Raw genomic sequence first — 16,176 nt, 5'->3', positions numbered from 1 at the left:
CAGGCGAGGGGGAACAATAGATGGACCCCTGTTTGTGTGGTGTTAGTGCTCCTGTGTGTTTTGAGAGCCAGGCAGGGGTAAATAATGCTCTTAACTAACTCTTAACTATACACATGAGGACAGTGCAGCAGGCTGCATAGAGAGAGAGTGGGAGGGAGGGAGGGAGGGAGGTAGGGAGTTAGAGCAAGGCGGTGGAAAAGCAGAGCGCCTCTCAGCTGTCACGTTCTCTTGCTGTAAAGCCATGTGGAATGATATAACATTGACGTCACTACCCAGTGACGTACGAGTGTGACTGCAACAATAAAAAAAGCCAAGTTTTACTAATCGCCCTGTAGAATTTAGTGACTGCCTCTAGCTGCGATGAGAAGGGGAGAGAATGCACGGAGGAAAATGCAGATACTATTAAACGCTGTATGTAGGAATGTTTAAATTAGTCAAATAAAATGTATAATTTATCATTTATTTTTGACATGTCATTTTCTTGAGAAACCAAGGCGATGTCTTTCATTTTCTCACATTGAATTCTGTTTTTTGTAAATATTTTTATAAAGATGAACATTAATTGAATAGAGGAAGTGTTGGTAATTGATGGTCATAATATTTATCCTAAACTGATTGTAAAATTGCTTGAGTGAATGTAACAAATTAGTGCTTTGATTAGACACAGATGATGGATGACGTGTGTAGTGTCTTAAGTACTGTATATTTTGAGACATTTTGAGACAGTTAATGTTTTTCTATATAGTAAGAGAATATGTAATTTGCATGCATGTTTCTGGAATGTGGAACATAGTAGTTTGATTAAATATTAAAATGAGGCTACACCATATCTCTAGTCATTCTTTTGATAATTTCTAGCAATTCTGTGATTCTTGACTGAGGAAAAAATATATAGACCTACTTGTTGTTGTCTGTGGTCCATCCAACTTATTTAGTCTATCTCCTCAACTCATTTTATTTCTGCGTAGTCTCAGTACATTAGCTCCTCTTGTGCTCAGCTGTGGGCCCAGAGATGAGGGGCTCCGGAATGACTGAAAAACAAGTCCTAGAAAGCACTGACAGGGTCAAAGCTACAACAGTCTGCTGGAGCTAGCGACAGTATATTGCTTATGGTGTTGAATTAGATTTTCTATAATACCAATTTTTAACCTTTCACTGTCAATACTATTAAGACATATTGTGAACAGAAATCCACAAAGACAAATATTGTAGCCTAACATTTGCCTGATAACAATGTAACATGGTTCTCTCAATGTAGCAGTAGCATGATCTCTTTTTTTGGACAAGTAAATGTTACTTAGTTTTTTTTACTGATGTAAGATGTTGGACTAAGGAAGTGCCTTTGCACATCACACATGGTCAGGACACTGCTGCTGCACACACACACACACACACACACACACACACACACACACACGCAGGCAGGGCCTCTCCAATAAGGGCAGTAGACATGCAAAGGCCTGCCAGACACAAGTCCTCAAAGCTTCCTATGGTCAATTTTTAAATATACATTACTGACTTATGCAAAACATATAAAGCAATACATAGTAAAAGGAACAGATTTTACCCTTTGAAATGTAACATTTATATTGTTGTTACATTAATCATACTTGAACTAGATAGATAGCACATCTCTTCCAGCGGCTATGAGTGAACAGATCTATCCAATATTCACAGTTCTTGACACATACTGTATATCTATCTGTTCAGTGTGACTCTTAACCAGAATATTCGGATCTCGGTGTGTGAGCTTGACAGTTAAATCTAAAACTTAGTTAGCATTGTTACTTCAATTTACAGATACATAGGGTGCAGCCCAGCTATCGTTGCTGTCTTTGTTTTATTTTTTCACTATTAGATTAATAATACTTGAAAAATATTCATAAAATACCCCAAAATTATCATTATCAAATTATATTTTTATTAGTCTAATATTTTGTTATTATCTTGTTGTATTTCAGCTCAAATTAAGACAAAACTCCTCATTATATCTTAGGTAGATAAAACATACACAGGTATCAGGTATTCTAGCAAGTATTATTTATTTGCTAGTTATTTTAAATGATCTTTTTCTTTCTTTTTTCTTTTTATTATTCAATTTTCTCTGTCAGTGGTTTAGTGTTAATTTTCTACTTGGCAGCAGACATCAGGACTTGTTGAATGAAAGGGTTAATAGCAGCAGCGAGGGAGTCAGCCGAGCGAGGTGCTCTATGTGTTTGGCTGACTGCAGAGTGAAACAGGATGCAGCGACTGCATTGTCAGCCTGCTGGTGTGAGTGCAAACAGATGAGGAAATGCTGGAGCGGGTACTCCAAAACTTGGGTTACCTTGGAAACGGTTTGCGTCATGATCACCAGCAATTAGCTTGCAGCTCTTTAGTTTTCAAGATAGGTCTACCAGGGCTTAGTCTAATAGCTGTTGCTAACAGCGAACGGAATTGTGCTCCAAACAACGCTAGGAAGTAATTTATGCTTTTTACCTATATTTTGTAATGTTAATTTTTTTATTGTTTTCAAAGATGATAACGTTTATCTTATTTCATATGTTGAATTTTTTCACTGAATTTCTATATTTTGAAAGTGACCTGAAGAGTGGTGTTTATTATAAAAGTGAGTTGACGTGGCAGAGAAAGTTTGCATTAAATGCTCTTCTAATTAGCCCTGATGTGACGTTCTTCTCTTATGTGTGTGTGTGTGTGTGTGTGTGTGTGTTGTATGTGGTCGAAGCACTTGGAACGGTGCATAAAGTTCCCGAGTGGTCGGTCAGTGATGAGTAGTAGTATTTAATGGTTATATTTGAGAGTTAAGAGGCTTCTCTCTCTGGGCCTGTGTTGAGAGACTGTGGACACCTCCACTGATCACAGGGAGAGAAAGCCTTCTCTGCTCAACCCAGGGGAAGAATGTTGGAACTGTATTAGCCATATACTCAGCACCTCTCATTTGTTTCAAGAGGAGCAGGGATTTTCTGCATGGCTCATCTGGAAAGGAGTATTGCACCATAAGGTTCCCAACAGTTCAAACATTTAAGGTGGCCTAGTAGCTTTTAAGTCGTCGAGGAGGTTGTTGAACCTTGCATGCGTCCTGTGAAAAAAAGAGTAGAAGACGCTGTTTGTTTAGCCCAGTGGCTGGGTTAGATAGGAGGGAGGGAGAGCGAGCAGGGGAGACCATAACGGGGTTGGGAGGAGGGGTGGTTAGGTGAGATCAGAGATCTAGTGACGTACGTGAAAGATCTTGGTTGAGTTAGTTGGCTCGCTGGGGGTTGGGGAGAATGTTGGAGGAATGGGACTGCGAGGATGGTTAGTTTGTATTTGCAGTGGTGGAAAAAGTACTCAATTGTCATACTTGAGTAAAAGTAAAGATACCTTAATAGAAAATGACTCAAGTGAAAGTCACCCAGTAAAATACTACTTGAGTAAAAGTCTAAAAGTATTTGGTTTTAAATATTCTTAAGTATCGAAAGTAAATGTAATTGCTACAATATATTTAAGCATCAAAAGTAAAAGTATAAATAATAAAAAAAAGTATTTTATTAAGCAAACCAGACAGCACCATTTTCTTGATTTTTAAATTTACAGATAGCCAGGAGGTATCTCCAACACTCACCTCTATAAAAGCCTTATTGCTGTTTAGCTGTTTTGGCAATTACAGCTTATTTGCAGTGGTGGAAAAAGTACCCAATTATAATACTTGAGTAAAAGTATAGATACCTTAAGAGAAAGTTACTCAAGTAAAAGTGAAAGTCACCCAGTAAAATACTACTTGAGTAAAAGTCTAAAAGTATTTGGTTCTAAATATACTTAGGTATCAAAAGTAAATGTAATTGATAATATATACTTAAGTATCAAAAGTATAAATAATTTAAAATTCCTTATATTAAGCAAAGCAGACACCACCATTTTCTTCTTTCAAAAATGTACAGATGGTCAGGGGCACATTCCAACACTGACATCATTTACAAATTATGCATTTGGGTTTGGTGAGTCTGCCAGATCAGAGGCAGTAGGGATGACCACGTGTTCTCTTGATAAGTGTGTGAATTAGATCATTTTCCTGTCCTGCAAAGCATTCAAAATGTAATAAGTACTTTTGGGTGTCAGGGAAAATGTATGGAGTAATAAGTACTTTTGGGTGTCAGGGAAAATGTATGGAGTAAAAAGTACATTATTTTCTGTAGGAATATAGTGAAGTTAAAGTTTTTTTATTGTAAAGTACAGATGCCACAAAAAACTACTTTAGTAGTGCTTTGAAGTATTTTTACTTAAGTACTTTACACCACTGCTTATTTGTGACTGAATAGCACCAATAATCCTGTCTGTCAAATTCAAGATGGGAACTGAACTGTTCACTGTTCTGATGAAACGTTTGCTCCCTGTCCCTCTCTCTCAATTGAAAACAGTGTTAGCAACTGCCGCTTTTACACCAAAAGGCTGTTGCTAGGTGACGGCTGACGTCAGTGGCAGCTACAGAGGAGGTCTTGTGTGTTTGGCTGCTGAGGGCAGACCCCACTGTAAAGGGCAAAACTATGAAGCACTATTAGTCATTGCAATGAAAACCTAAACTTCAGTGTCCAAGGATAGACACTCTAAATAATTGTGAGCATTTCATGGAGAAACACCTTCTGTAAAGCTGTGATCAGGAATTACGAGGTAAAAAATAAGAAATGCTCCTCTGTCAACCCTGCCAATACCAAACCCTTTTATCTTTCTCTCTCCCTACTCCCTCGCTGTCTCCTTTTCTCTAACCCCCACCCCCCTCCCCACACAGGCTCAAATACCAGTCCAGGAACCCCCTCTGTTTTCAGAACACATGACGTAAGCAAGATTTTGTAGAGATGGGGGGAAAATCAAGGTTGCCAAGGTTGCTCTGGAGCCTGCTTGCCATTGTTTAGTGTAACCAATTCCTGGGAACCCGTATCTCTCTCCCTCAATCACCCGCTCTCTGGACTAGAACATCTGCCCTGTCCTATTGGACGGCACAGATCAACACCGCACTGTGCATAGCCTAAACAAATTACACAAGTTAGGCTTGGCATGTTTATTCATTTTAGTAAAGTTATTTATTCTGCTGAATGTAAGCAAAATAAATGACTAATTCACACATTTCTTTCACTTAGAAATTGTAGAGTAGGTTGTTTAGACCAGTGAAAAATACAATCATTAATGCATTGAAAGTTCTGTCTGTAAGGCAACAATGTGATAAATGGGTTGAATTGGGGGAACCAGGGGTCCAAGATTTACCGCCCAAACCCGTTGTCCTTCTGCCCCTGAGCAAGGTAGTTAACACATTGTTCCCCGGGCGCTGAAGACGTGGATGTCGATTAAGGCAGCCCTCTCTGATTCAGAGGGGTTGGGTTAAATGCGGAAGACACATTTCAGTTGAATGCATTCAGTTGTACAACTGACTAGGTATCCCCCTTTCGCTTTTCCTCTGGATAAATACAGTGCCTTCAGAAAGTATTCAGACTAGACTTGGGCGGTATACTGAGGTATTTGGAAATAGCCACGGGATAGTTTTTCAATACTGTCAATACCGTATAATTTAAAAAAAAAGGTTTTCAATACGTTTTAATATTTGTAGTTACAGACAATACATTAGTGCAACACATACATTCGGCAGAAAATAGCTTCATTGTCATCAGATGACAACAAAAGTGCAACAACTATTTGGCTGGCAGCCACACAAGTAAATGAGCTCACAATGAAAAAGCAAGGTCTTTTTTTGCTAAAAACTATGAATTGCTAATGTTTTTCATAGGAAATGTAGCTGGTTACATTGTTTTAATGTTTTGCATAAAGTTAATCTTGCATTTTACCGGAGAAAAGTAGGCTGGCTACACAGATAAAAGTACCTGAGAAAAGTAGCTACACATCACAACATTTGTTTGATGCTGAGCAGAAATTACAATAAGAAGCATTTTAGATCTGCATTTACAAAACGCAGCAAGATATTTATTTTGCATTTCAGTAATTATTTCCTGCTTAAAGAAATGAAGAATTCTGCGTTAGGGCGACCCCTAAGTTTAACTTGCTAGCTATCTAAGTAAGTGGCTGAATTAATAAGGTCATGGGGCATCATATTTAGAAACTTCAGTGTTTTCTATCCAAATCTACTAATAATATGCATATCCTACCCTCTGAGCCTGAGTAGCAGGCAGTTTAATTTGGGCACGCCTTTCATCCGGACGTCAAAATACTGCACCCTACCCTAGAGAAGTTAAATTCACTGAGGAGGATGTTATTCCCCTTCCTCCTCTGAGGAGCCTACACTGCTGGGAATACAGATATGCATTTGTTGGTCACAGATACCTTAAAAAAAAAGTACGAGCGAGGATCAGAAAATCAGTCAGTATCTGGTGTGACCATAATTTGCCTCATGCAGCGCAACGCATCTCCTTCGCATAGAGTTGATCAGGCTGTTGGTTGTGGCCTGTGGAATATTGTCCCACTCCTCTTCAATGGCGTTGCAAAGTTGCTGGATAGTTGCTTGAACACACTGTCGTACACGTCAATCCAGAGCATCCCAAACATGCTCAATGGATGACATGTCTAGTGAGTATGCAGGCCATGGGAGAACTGGGACATTTTCAGCTTCCAGGAATTGTGTACAGATCCTTGCCACATGGGGCCATGCATTATCATGCTGAAACATGAGGTGATGACGGCAGATGAATGGCACGACAATGGGCCTCAGGATCTCTTCATGGTATCTCTGTACTTTACAACGCCAAATTGCAGTCAGGTCCAGACCCCTAGTGAGGATGACGAGCATGCAGATGAGCTTCCCAGAGACAGTTTGTGCAGAAATTCTTCGGTTGTGCAAACCCAGTTTTATCCGCTGTCCGAGTGGCTGGTCTCAGATGAGACCAGGTGAATAAGCTGGATGTGGAGGTCCTGGGCTGGTGTGCTTACACGTGGGTCTGCTGTTGTGAGGCTGGTTGGACGCACTGCCAAATTCTCTAAAACGACGTTGGAGGTGACTCATGGTATAGAAATGAACATTCAATTCTCTTGCAACAGCTCTGGTGGACATTCCTGCAGTCAGCAGAATGCTCCATCAAAACTTGAGACATCTGTGGCATTATATTGTGTGACAAAACTGCACATTTTAGAGTGGCCTTTTTATTGTCCCCAGCACAAGGTGAACCTGTGTCATGCTGTTTAATCAGCTTCTTGATATGCCACACCTATCCGGTTGATGGATTATTTTGGCAAAGGATAAATCCTCACTAACAACATGTAAACAAATTTGTGCACAAACATTTTGAAAGAAATAAGCTTTTTGTGCATATGGAACATTTCTGGGATCTTTAATTTGAGCTCATGAAACATGGACTAACACTTTACATGTTGCATTTATATTTTTGTTCAGTATATATGCTTAAGAATCACACTTCAGGTTACCCGGGAGAAAAGGGATTTATTCCCGGCAGGGAACATAAAAAAACTATACCGGGAAAATATTCAACCCTAATAAATACTTTCTATAGACAATGTATATATCTTACCCTCAGCAATACTTTGATGGAACTCCTCTGGTTATTGATGATGTTTTTGCACAATTGCATTGCTTGTATTGTTGTCGCTGTTGTTTTTGTTATTTCTGCTGCTGCTTTGGATGTTGTTCAAGTTCTCATCAGTTCTCCCCTACCAAGGAGAATCAGACAAAACATTTTGTTGAAGAGCCTCGAGCTACCGGAAGCCTGGCCACCTGACAGTGAAGAGAACCGCTCCCCTACCTGCATACGGGTATAACCAACCATCCATCCTAGACCCTTCCTCTGTGGTGTCTGGCTGCCTGACTCCCTCCCCTGGGGGTTAACACATCCCAGCCCTGCCTGTCTGTCTCATTATGTTCCAGCCCTCCAGTGTTAGAATGAACATCTCACCCCTGTCCTGTCTGAGGCGCTGGCAATAAACCAGCCTTTTTAACACCATGTTATAGTGTTCCTACTCTACTGAGGGGTGTATGTAGTGCTATTCACACGCTAAAGGTAAAAAACATTTGCCTGTGGTTTTGTTTTTGTTCAAACTTTTGTCTATTCTCATAGCTCTATATTCTCATAGCTCTATATTCTCATAGCTCTATATTCTCATAGCTCTATATTCTCAGCTCTTTTACATGCTTGGAAAGGAACAGAGGGTTTTGTGTTTCTGAGAAAGAAGAGAAACAGCACGGATCATTCAGTAGTCTCTGTTTAAGATTGTTCTCTCCCAGGTGTCTGTCTCTATCCTCAGTCACAAGGTTTCTTCACTCTGCCTTTCAATCAGACTCACTGTCACACACTAAACTACACAGCGGAGATAGCGATGGGCCTAGATGAAAACTATGTCAACACTAGAAACGAGGGGGGGAAAAAGCACTCATGAAGACGTCAGTAGCAAAACACAAAAGCCACAACTGTGTGTGTGTGTGTCCACACTCGCCTAGCTCTGCCTGAAGAAGTGCGTAAAGCTGCCTGTCTTTGGTGTGTCAGTTATGAATGACGTGTGCTGTCACTACAGATAAACCAGCCACTGTGTACTATGCCTGCTGTAAGGAGGGGGCAGAGAGAGAGGTGGATTGTGTACTGTTCACAGGACACAGTCACGTGGCCTGGTAGGGCTGGGCAATGTATCACACTTATTTGATTCATTAGAATATAGGTTTTTGCGCGATATTCCAAATGCTTTTATCGCAAGAATCGAGTTTGTTATGAGCTGCTTGTTCTCATGCTGTATTTTTGGTCTCATCTCTTTCGCTCCTCTGTGCTGTGTGCACCTTCCCATTTACACCAGAGATCTGAAGAAATGCACGTCTCCGCCCTAACAATGGGATTCGTTGTCCCAAAGGCGGTAAGGCAGGCGACAGGCTTAGGTCCAAAATAAGCCCATAGAAACGCATTGGCCTCATTTTGGACAGATTTTAGCGAGAGTGAAGCCTCTATGGTTTACACGCATATCAAGCCCCCCCGCCTCTCACTCCAACAAAGTTCAGAGATGTCATCTTCCTCTCTGACCAGCGGTTTCAACTCGCTATTTGCATTTGATATTTGGTCCACCAAAACACATTGAGATTATTTTACTGTAATAGAGGATAAGTTAACTTTTCTAATGATACCCTTTTTAGGTCACAACTACTCAAATTGTGAGCAGAGCAGACACTACTAAAACGAGGGTATCAGTGAACATTGATTCTGCTCAGTTTGTCCCGTGCGTCATTGGGGTACCATGTACAGCTAGCAGCATTTTAGCCAAAGACTGTTATACTAGCTGTCTGGTCTGTGTTTTATAAATGTGCAATAAGCATAAACACAATTATATAAAGAATTGTCAACTCGTTCTCATTCTGAGAAATAAGGTAGGCCACTTGATTTCAACATCTGAACAAAGTGGAAAGGCTAATATTCTTTTCAAACTGTTGGAGATGGACAGAAGGGTCTGTTCATAACAAGTCAACTGTTCAACCTTGTTAGCTAGCAAATTGATCCAAGTTGACTAAACTTGAAATATAAAGATTAGCTGGCTAATCACTAGCACGTGGGCATGAGAGATTGTTGATGAGACCTGTGTTAATTTTCTATAGCCTGATGGCTGCTACAAGAAGTTATTAGTGAATGTGCATTAGTCATGGTTCTGGTTCAATTTGTAACAAAGAAGGGCATTTTCATAGACATACTTTAAAGCCAGATTAGTGATTATTGCAATAAAAAGCAGGTTAAACTATTTTGATAAAATAATTAAATTATTAGTGGGTGGTTATGGAAGGCTTATGGTTATGTAAGGCTTATATTTGGTCTAGGTATAACTTCACAAGCCCTGAATTCATTAGATTATTGCTGACTGTTTTAAATGCAGTGAATTTTACCTTTAATTGTACAGTAACACTTATTTTGAGAAAACATTTGTAAAAAATCTAGATATATTGTGAAATGCCCATAAGTTTGAAAAGATCGAGATATGATTTTTAGGCCATATCGCCCAGCCCTATGGCCTGGACTCATAGCACAGAGGAGGTGATACTTGGGTAAGTTGTTAACTGAACGTTCCAGCTGTGGCCCACCCAAACTGTCACAAATATCACACTCCTGCACCCAGAACTCACAGTAAGAGCTGGGCCAGAAATAAGACTGCCTACATGGATCTCTGGGACGTTCATTTATTTTAGTTGCATGTAGGCTTTTTAATATATTTTTTTACACCACCACCAGCCTGTACCGTTTACACACGGCAGTAGCAAACCGTTTTCATGAACGGGTGGTGTACATAATAAACTGGCCACTGAGTATATATCAAATATAACTAGGGATGCACAATATCAGCAATTAAAAAAAAATATATATAATAATATTGTAACTTTGATTGCGATTTGACTTGCGATAAAGATCAAAATCCCTGGGTGAACTGTTGGACTCATAGAAATGTAATGATTTATATTAAAGGGGAAGCTTACCTAAAATCCAAAATATCCCAAGTGATTCCGTACATTGATGTATCATGTGACTTGTGATGTGTTTCTGTGCCCTGGTAGCTCTGCTCCGCTGTCAGTCAAAGAGCAGTTGAGAAATCTGTGAATTGTGGACATTCTTTCTTTAATTGAAAGCGTATGGCCGAATGAGTTTATGTTTGGAACAATCTGTTGACTGCATTTGACCTAACAGAACAGCATGCAAACTTCTAGTGAATCTAACAGCGGGGAGGAGGACCTGCACTGCTTGTGTGACGGGGTGAGGCTTTCTGTGTGTGGGAAGCAGCCGCAAGATGATAGAGGGAGAGGGATGACAGAGTAAACTATAAAACAGACATTACACTGAGTGGCCTTTTCAGAATATTGCGATATGGATATCTCTTGCGATGTGGTATTGCACATGTAAATATTGAGATCTTGATGTGAATTTGATTAATTGTGCAGCCCAACTATGAACCTAGGCAGAGCAGCCTAATACAGATCATTGTAACAAAGTCCTTGGCTAATAATATTGAAATTGAGAATAATTTATTTCCCACTTCAGAAGTAGATCATTTTTTCCTTTCTCTTGACATTGCAATTGGCTCACTGGTTTTGTGCAGTGGGTTGTGGTTCCCTGTGTGTGAAGTGAGATTGTTAGTGCAGTCTGTTGGGGTTGGCTGCTTTCTGCTGTGTGTGGAATGATGGCAACAGCTGGTTTGTGTGTCTTTCTGCGGCCTGGCTCTCCTATGCTGCTGCTGCTGCGCTGTCAGAGGATCCAGCAGAGGTTCTGTGGTTATGGGCTCCTGGTGCTATGGGCCTTGGTATTGGGCAGCAGGGACAGAGAGCAGCAGGAGCTGGTTGGGGGTAGAGATGTACCAAGCATTGTGTGTCCCTCATACAGACAGGCCTACACTCTGACCAGACAGGGACAGTGATGTGACTACTATGGTACCTACCTAGGGTTGTAAATGGCACAGTGAGAATAGTCAAGTGTTTATTGACTGTGCCCAAAGTGCTGTGATCTTATGTGCTTTGTTAAAATAACACTGTCCCATTACAGTGACAAAAGGATATGGGGCACAGTTCCAAGCTATTTAAAAAGTAATTTAAAGGCTAGCCTACAAGATGTGGAATGTGCTTGATTTCTTTCAGATAACCTAAGACTCCTGAAATCATGCAAATGTCATTTCTGCTTTTATTTCTACCTGTGCAGAGACTCTTGCAGCTGCTGGTCTAGGATCATTCATTACAGTTGTGATTGACCTATAATTCACCAGGCTTTCTTTCTGCTGTTGCTATTAGTGCTTTTTCCCCTGTAATCAATGTTCCAAGAGCCAGTGGGCCAGAATGAGATGTGGTGTCTCTGTCTGCTGCGCCGGCTGGAGAGGATGATGTGCAAATGGACGCCATGTGTGTCACTTTACTTTAGGGGGAGAGACAAGAGAAGACAAAGGGGGAATTCTAGTGTCTGAATGATCGATGGGGAAACCGAGAGACAGACATTCACGGCATCATTTCATTGAGACATCAGTCAGAAATATACGCAATCATTTACTCAAGTGTAGACATTTCTTCTAGAGAGCACGGCACTATCTTGACGACATGAAATGCCAAGTTATGGGAAAAATGTGTTCTGCGGAGATCTGTCTTTTTTTTCTTCCCCAGGTTCAAGCGATGTTGTGTATTTTCTCACTGCTCAGATGTAACATATACTATGCGTTCTTTACCAGTCTTCACAGTAAGCCTGCTTCTACTGACACCGTAAACCTGCTTCTGCTGACACCGTAAGCCTGCTTCTACTGACACCGTAAGCCTGCTTCTACTGACACCGTAAGCCTGCTTCTACTGACACCGTAAGCCTGCTTCTACTGACACCGTAAGCCTGCTTCTACTGACACCGTAAGCCTGCTTCTACTGACACAGTAAACCTGCTTCTACTGACACAGTAAACCTGCTTCTACTGACACAGTAAACCTGCTTCTACTGACACACTAAACCTGCTTCTACTGACACACTAAACCTGCTTCTACTGACACACTAAACCTGCTTCTGCTGACACAGTAAACCTGCTTCTGCTGACACAGTAAACCTGCTTCTGCTGACACAGTAAACCTGCTTCTGCTGACACAGTAAACCTGCTTCCGCTGACACCGTAAGCCTGCTTCCGCTGACACCGTAAGCCTGCTTCCGCTGACACCGTAAGCCTGCTTCCGCTGACACCGTAAGCCTGCTTCCGCTGACACCGTAAGCCTGCTTCTGCTGAGAGAGTGAGAGAGCGAGCAAGAAGTGTTTCGGTGTTTATGCGCCGGTCTCTCTCTGGAGACAAAAGGCAGGGTTTGCCTCAGTCTGCGCTCATACTTGGATGTTGCTTGGGCCCTCACTGAGTTGTGCTGTGCTCCAGACTCTCTGCTCAGAGTCAACCCTGGATGTCGATGCTCAGGGATCTTTTATGATGAACTAGTAATAGTAATGGAATCTCCCTTGCCTTCACATTCCAAAGATGTGACTTTTGTATCTCCACCCAAGGCATTTTCCCTTCATGTAACACCCTCCCTGCTTAACAGAGCAAGGTATGCCCAATGTTTACATCCCCAAGATATGTTATTGTTGAGAATATGAGTGTATTACATCTAAGGCTGCAACGGGAGGGTAGATTACTTGAAACCTTTGAAGTTTACCAGTAAACTACAAGAATTTTGGTATCTTTCAAGATTTTTATGTAATCTATCATAAGACATCTAGTGGCCGTTTTGGGTACTTCAAATTACCACAGGCGTCTGTAATTATCTCTAGCCCTCTTTGTAGCCTTATCACATGTAAAATATATGAAATAATTAAATAAGATTTAAAAAAAATATATCTCATTTTTATATCTCATATATATATATATATATATATATATATATATATATATATATATATATAAAAATAGCCTAATTAATGAAAAAACGTATCAACAATGGCATTGTTTTCAATTACCTCTGCAACTATTCACTTTTTTTCAAACATTGACAACAAATACATATTGACATAATAAAATAAATAAAAGTGTGTAAAAAAGGTATAAAAAGGATATTTTTTTTACACACTTTTATTTATTTTATTATGTCAATATGTATTTGTTGTCAATGTTTTGGCATCAAACTGGTGGCTATTCTGAAAAAAGTGAATAGTTGCAGAGGTAATTGAAAACAATGCCATTGTTGATACGTTTTTTTCATTAATTAGGCTATTTTTTTTCTTGAACCATATGGTTAAACTCATGGACAATATGGACACAGATATAAAACAATACTATATATAAAAATGACAAAGTTACGATAGATTGCCATAGATTTTCTGTTCATTACCAAAATGACTGAAGATTACGATAAATGACATGTAGCTTTACAACCGTAATTACATCATGCTGAACTAGATGAACGTGTCTTAGAACGTCCACTAACTCTTAATGAAACTAAGTTCACACCATGTCTGTTATCATAAACTGGCAAGACAATAACAAAGTTCCCTCTTCATTCAAGATTTATTGCAACAGTCATTGTTTGTGTATTTTAGTTTTTTTGAAGTGCAATGACTAACACAAAGACATTTCAGGGGCTATTGTTGACCAAATGGATTGAAATCTGGAAATAAATAGTCAAGCAAACCAGTTAGCCTATCCGTTTTCACATTTTGAAATTGGCCAACTGTCAGTGATGAAAACTACTGAAAAGGCGGAACTATGCTATTGGAGCATCCTGTGCTGAAAGCCACTCAAATATATTTTAGGAACTGGCATTTAATGTTACCATATTGTAGACCATTAGAGAGCGTGGGATTGTGGAGTCTCATTCATAACAGGAAATAACGTTGTCTCTTATTTTTCCGTCTGACTGAATCTAAAGGATTGTGAATAATACATACTCATTCCCATAGACCAGGGGTGTCAAACTCATTCCCATAGACCAGGGGTGTCAAACTCATTCCCATAGACCAGGGGTGTCAAACTCATTCCCATAGACCAGGGGTGTCAAACTCATTCCCATAGACCAGGGGGGTCAAACTCATTCCCATAGACCAGGGGGGTCAAACTCATTCCCATAGACCAGGGGGGTCAAACTCATTCCCATAGACCAGGGGGGTCAAACTCATTTCACGGAGGGCCGTGTGTCTGCAGGTCAATTAAGATCTAGACAACCAGGTGAGGGGAGTTCTTTACTAATTAGTGACAATAATTCATCAATCAAGTACAAAGGTGGAGTTAAAAACCCGTCCCTCCATTTAAATGAGTTAGACACGTGCCATAGACTGAGCTGTCAGATGATGGTATTTGTGCCATTGTGAGTAAGAGTTAGGCTACCTCAGAGCACTGATCTTGGATCAGATCAACCTTTCCTTCCTATGTCTGTACCTGATTTATGAAGTGAAATGTGCTCTGGCCTTGCTCTAAAGCCCTTCCAGTGAGTGATGCTGTGTTTAGTGATGAGTGTTCTTCTCCCTGTCTGTCTGTCTGTCTCCCTCCCACCCTGTCTGTCAGTGTGGCCTAGCGGCAGGGTCTCTGTTCTCCCCTGGTAGTACAGGGCACATGGCAAGGGACTCTTTCTCAGTTCAGTTCATGACATGTGCTGTGCTGCTGAACACCAGGGACTCAACAATGCCGATTATGAAAACACTCCCTACCAGCCCAAGCCCCATTTTATTATTCTCATAAAACATAAACTTATTACTCTCACACTTGGCTACAAGAAGACATTTTTTAGGTGTTTCGCAACATAGTTGTAGGATTCAAATTCAAACTGTTTTAAATCACATGGAGCAGCTCTGACATAAGCTGATCTGATCTGCTGTTTCCACCATATCCTATTGGGTTAGAAGGGAATGCTCCATAGCTTTGTGTTAGAACTTCTCCCAGTGCCTGGAGGCCCAGGTTACAGGGCTGTGAGTTGTGCCCAGAGCCCAGACTCCTTGTGTAGCCTACCACTATGGCATTTTGTACTGCTCACACAGCACTGTGGCAGGCAGCAGAGCTGACCTTTATTTCACTGATTCTAGAAGGGCCTTAGGGTTTCCTTATGAAATTCAGGTGAGGGTAACAAGCTATGGGGCCCATTGCTCTCATTGTGTAATGATGTGTGAGCATCATGAAAACAGGAGAAGTGTAAAGTTTGGGTTTGTTTTAGTGTTGTTTTTGGTCACCTCAGGGCCTGTTGGCACCCAGAATGAGATGCACATAGAGAGAAAGCTGGAGGCAAGTGACCACTGAGATAATTGCAAAATAAAAACGTTGTGCCTGGGCCAGCGGCCAGCGGTGGGCCCTTGTTTGTAAATGATTTACTTGACAACAGGCAATTTCTCTCACTCACTCTCCTTGCTCTCTCCCTCCTCCAACTCCTCTCTCTCTCCATCTTTCTCTCTCTCTTTCTCTCTCTCTTTCTCTCTCTCCCTCTCTCCCTCTGATAGATGGTGGCTCTGTTCGCATGCTTGTTATTGGCCTGAGTTCCAGGGCTCAGGCGCTAGGCTTTGTTTATGAGAGAAGCCTGCTCTGATTCCATGATAAAGCTAGATGTTCCCTTACAAGGCCTCCAGCCTCCTCGATCTGGCACTCATGTCCATATCAGGTATAGTCTTCCTGTTGTACTCAAGCCTCCCAGGCTCAACACTAGCTGCTGTCTGGCCTTTAATTGGGCGCCTCAACGCTTGGCTCTAACACAGCTGCATACGAAGGACACTAGGGGAAGTGTTTATACTTCAATACAACAGAGCCTTTTTAA

The 16,176-nt window shown here is 40.8% G+C and overlaps 1 protein-coding gene across 2 annotated transcripts in view; it reads left to right on the top strand.

Annotated features, from left to right (window-relative positions):
* LOC106562335 (cGMP-inhibited 3',5'-cyclic phosphodiesterase B) overlaps positions 1-16,176 on the top strand; it is a 90,452-nt gene that overhangs the window by 14,083 nt on the left and 60,193 nt on the right. The gene's annotated exons all lie outside the window — the stretch shown is intronic.

The sequence above is a fragment of the Salmo salar genome, chromosome ssa11, assembly GCF_905237065.1.
Source record: "Salmo salar chromosome ssa11, Ssal_v3.1, whole genome shotgun sequence".
NCBI lineage: Eukaryota > Metazoa > Chordata > Actinopteri > Salmoniformes > Salmonidae > Salmo > Salmo salar.
This window is presented reverse-complemented; position numbering and strand designations above follow the sequence as displayed.